The sequence below is a fragment of the Capsicum annuum genome, chromosome 1, assembly GCF_002878395.1.
Source record: "Capsicum annuum cultivar UCD-10X-F1 chromosome 1, UCD10Xv1.1, whole genome shotgun sequence".
Classification (NCBI taxonomy): Eukaryota; Viridiplantae; Streptophyta; class Magnoliopsida; order Solanales; family Solanaceae; genus Capsicum; species Capsicum annuum.
This window is the reverse complement of record NC_061111.1, coordinates 150,229,206-150,234,347: the sequence shown is the minus strand read 5'-3', so window position 1 is coordinate 150,234,347 and position 5,142 is coordinate 150,229,206.

Below are 5,142 nucleotides of genomic sequence, written 5' to 3'. Positions count from 1 at the left end.
ATTCTTTTGGGCATTTAAGCAAACACTTGCATGACATGAACTTGTGCACATGCTACTATGATATAATTTCACTATTCAACTCACATGGACAATTCATTAAGCACTTATGGGGCATAATATATGCACATAATACTAAAACAACATGTAGGCATCGTGATTCAATTCTAATTTTACAATTCAAAGGGTTTCAACATGAATTCACACAATAAAGCACATATATCAATTAACTCTACATGAATCTTGTAATAAATCATGAAATAGAAACCGAAATAAGTAATAATCATGAATACACTTTAATTCAAATCACGAAAATCATGAAAACACTCTACATGAACTTTAAAAGAGTTTCTTGGATACCAAGGGTGGAAGGAACCCTTGGATGAACACTTCACATATCTTAGTTGGTGAATTATTGAAAATTAACGGTGAAATCTTAAGCCTTGAATTTGAAATTTAAACTCCTAGGCTTTTTGTTCTTGAGAAATTTATGAAAGAATGAATATATTTTTCTAAAAGAGGACTAAATTTCATGTTATGGGGGCTGAAGGACATGGGAAAAGACTTATTTAACCCTAAGGACACGACTTTTTAATAATTGTAAACTAAACCATCAACGCGCAGACTGATGCGCTACATCGGTGGCATCGATGCGATGGCTAATGCACTGCATTAAGTCCACGTTGATTCATTGGAAATTGCACTGAGCTGAAGGAAAAGTTATATGTCGATGTGATAGATGACGCGACACATATAGATCGCGTCGACTCACTATTTTGGTCAATCGCACATGGTCTAAACGAAGTTCGAAAAATCCAAAACTTGTTTGAAAATACTTATTGACATTCCTAATCATGAATTAACTCAAATATCAATATTTAATGGGCATAAGGGTCACAAAATAATATTTCCAACTTTCGAAGGCTAAAATAACACTACGTCTGAATACTTAGCTAAAATTTTCTAAGCCCAGGACCCCTTTCAACAAACTTAAAGGACTAAATTAAGCTAAGAATTTTGTGGGGTCTTACAATATCTCCCCCTTGAAAACATTTGTCCTCGAGTGGGACTGACTAACCTAAAAATACTGGTAGACTAAACTTATTGGACATGAACATCTGAGACATGATTATATGGCTAACATTTCTGTCATACTGAATTTTACACTAAACATGTTTATCCGATGCATAGTATATGACTGAGTTGATTCATAAATGCATGAATGGGATTACTGATAAGCTAAGTTTCTTATACTGAACATGCATATCTGATGCATGAATACATGACTGAACTGACTCATGAACCTGAATATGCAATAGTAATTGATACCAAGTTTATAATGGAAAATCTAAGCATGAAACTGAATAAGGTTATGGAAAACTATTATCTTAAGCTGAATCTGAGTTTGTGGAGAAGAGGAGAGAATACTTGGTTTGCATATCTACATCCTCTTCTCAAGTATCTCCCTCAACGGACTTATTCCACTAAAGAACTTTGACTAGAGGAAATTCTTTGTTCCTCTATCTATAAATCTGATAATCAAGGATTTTGACGGGGATTGATTCATATGCGAGGCTGTTCTGAATATCTATGCCCTCTATAGGGACTACGATTGCTGGTTCACCTATGCATTTCTTTAGCAAGGAGATATGGAACACTAGGTGCACTGAAGCTAAGTCTGAAGGCAACTCAAGCTCGTAAGCTACATTTTCAAAATGGCTGAGAATTCGATATGGACCAACATATCAGGGACTGAGTTTCCCCTTCTTTCCAAACCTCTTTACTCCTTTCATAGAAGATATTTTTAAATACACAAAATCACCAATCTCGAACTCGAGATCCTTTCTGGATACATCTGATATGATTTCTATCGGTTCTGAGCTATCTTAAGCCTTTCCCTGATCAACTAAACTTTTTACAAGGTATCAAATACCAAGTCAGGCCCTACCATTATAGACTCACCCACTTTAAACCAACCAATGGGAAACCTGCATCTCCCACCATAAAAAAACCTCAAATGGAGCCATCTGAATATTTGAATGATAGTTGTTGTTATATGCAAATTCAATCAAAGGTAAGTGGTCATCCCAACTACCTTTAAAGTCAATCGTACATTCTCGCAGCATATCTTCTAAAGTCTGAATGGTCCTTTCTACTTGACTATTAGTCTAAGGATGAAAGGCTGTATTGAGGTGAACTAGGATACCAAGACCCTTTTGGAATGCCTTCCAGAAATAAGACGTGAACTGGGTACCTCTATCTGAGATAATGGATAATAAAACGCCATGTAATTTGACCAACTCCTTCATATAGAGTTTGGCGTAATCCTCAATTGAATAAGAGGTATGGACTGGTAGAAAATAAGCTGATTTGGTCATCCTATCTACAATGACCCGAACTGAATCATGCTGACGATGAGTATGAGACAAACCCATCACAAAGTCTATGTTCACTTCTTCTAATTTCTAGGTGGGAATACTGAACTCCTGCATAGACCCATGAGGCTTCTGATGCTCAATATTAACCTACTAACATATTGAGCATTTAGTCACAAACTCTGCAATATCTCCCTTTATCCTACTCCACCAGTAGATCTCTCATAAATCACGGTACATCTTAGTGGCCCCTAGATGAATAGAGTAGCACACACCATGCACTTCGTCAAGAATTCACTGCCTCAAGTTATCTACGTCTGGCACACATAGCCGACCCTGGCAACGCAGCACACCATCCCCCCTTGGGAGAAACCTCTACTTTCTGATCTCTGACTGATTCCTTTAACTTGACTAGACTGGGATCCCTATCCTTCTTTTCCTTTACCTCATAAACCAGGGATGATTCAGAACAACTCTGTACCCATACACTTTCTTCGGCTAAATCGACTAAGAGAACACCTAGTCAGGCAAGCTAATGAACTTCCTATACTAAATTCTTCATACCATCCACCACATGAGCAACACTACCCATAGACATCCTACTAAGAGCATCATCCACAATATTGGCTTTACCCGGAAGATACAGGACCCTTATGTCGCAGTCTTTCAAAAACTCCAACCACCTTCTCTGATGGAGGTTTATACACTTTTGAGAAAACATATACTGTAGGCTCTTATGGTTAGTGAACACCTCAACATGCACCCCATACAAATAGTGCCTCCAAATATTTAAGACAAATACTACTACTGCTAACTTAGATCATGGGTAGGATAGTTCTTTATATGAGGCTTAAGCTTTCTAAAGGCGTAGGCTATGACCTTTCCTCTCTGCATCAAAACACACCCCAAAATGACTGTGGAGGCAGCAAAATATACCACAAACCCATCTGAACCATCTGGTAGGGTCAAAACTAGACCTGTAGTGAGTCTAGACTTTAATTCCTGAAAACTCTTTTCACAAGAATTTGATCATTGGAATTTGACTTTCTTCTGAGTTAATTTGGACATAGGGGATGCAATAGATGAAAATCCCTTAACAAACCATTGGTAATATCTAGCCAAACCTTAATAAATCCTGATATCTAATGGAGAGATGGGTCTAGGCCAGTTTCTCACTACTTTAATCTTTTGGGGATCAACTTTAATACCATCAACGAAAATGGTATGGCTAAGAAAAGCTACAGACCTTACATAAAATTCCCATTTACTTAATTTGGCAAACAGCTGATGGTTTCTGAGAGTTTGCAACACTATTCTGAGATGGTCTGGATGATCATGCTCACTATGGGAGTAGACAAGAATGTCATCTATGAAAACTATGATGAACATGTCCAAGTACTGCTTGAACACATGATTCATCAAGTCCATGAAAGTTTTTGGGGCATTGGTAAGACCAAAGGACATAACTAAGAATTCAACGTGACCATACCAAGTTCTGAAGGCTATTTTTGAGATATCAGATTCTCTAACTTTGAGCTAATGATAGCCCGATCTGAGGTCTATCTTGGAGAAGTAACTAGCACCCTAAAGTTGCTCAAATAAGTTATAGATTCTGGGAAGTGGATACTTATTATTGACCGTGACTTTGTTTAGCTGAAGGTAGTAAATACACTTCTGAGAGAACCGTCTTTCTTATGCATGAATAAAACTGGTGCGCCCCATGGGGACACACTGGGTGTGATGAATTCCTTATCTAGGAGATCTTTTAACTGTTCTTTTAATTCTCTGAGTTCTATAGGTGCCATTCTGTATGGCAAAATAGAGATGGATTGAGTATTTGGAAGAAGGACTATTCCAAAGTTAATTTCCCTTTTGGGAGAAACTCTAGGAAGATCTTCGGGAAACACATCTAGGAATTTACATGCTATTGAAACTGATTGAAGAGTAGGGGTTTCTGAACTAGAGTCCTAGACTTTAATGAGATGGTAAACACATCCCTTAGATATCATCTTTCTCACTCAAAGGTAAAAAATAAGTTGACCCTTAAGTGCTAAAGTACTACCCCTCCACTCTAGGAAGGGTTCATTCAAAAATTGAAACTAGACAATTCTATTTCTGCAGTTGACTAAGGCATAGCAGGAATGAAGCCAATCCATGCCAAGAATGATATCAAAATCAGTCTTTTCTAATTTGACTAAGTCTGCTGAAGTGACTTTTTGAGATATCATAACCGGATATATCCTGTATACCCTCCTAGCTATGATGGGTTTACCCACTAAGGTAGAGACTGATAAAGGCTCTGCTAGAATTTTAGGACTGACTTCGAAATTAATTCCTATATATAGAGTAACAAAGGACAAAGAACCTCCTGGATCTAGCAAAGCATAGACATATAACTGGAAAACTTATAATGTAATAGTGACCACATCAGGATAACTTTCATGATCCTATTGGGATAGAAGAGCATAGAGTCTGTTTGGGCACAACCCACGGGTGGAACTGGATGCAGCATCCTGCTGATTCAGGCGACCAGACTAAGCTAGGGGATATTTATACTAACTCTGAGAACCTACCTGAGGGCACTGTCTGACACTGTAGCTTGTCTTGCCACATCCAAAACATACATCACTGCTAGCTCTGCAGATACCCTGGTGGTTTCTACCATACTTTTGACAAAGAGGATTAGTTTGGGAATTGCTAACACTACCCTGGGGTTTCGGGCCTGACGCCCTATCTTTGTTGCCATCTCTAAATTTTGGCACAAGAGCAC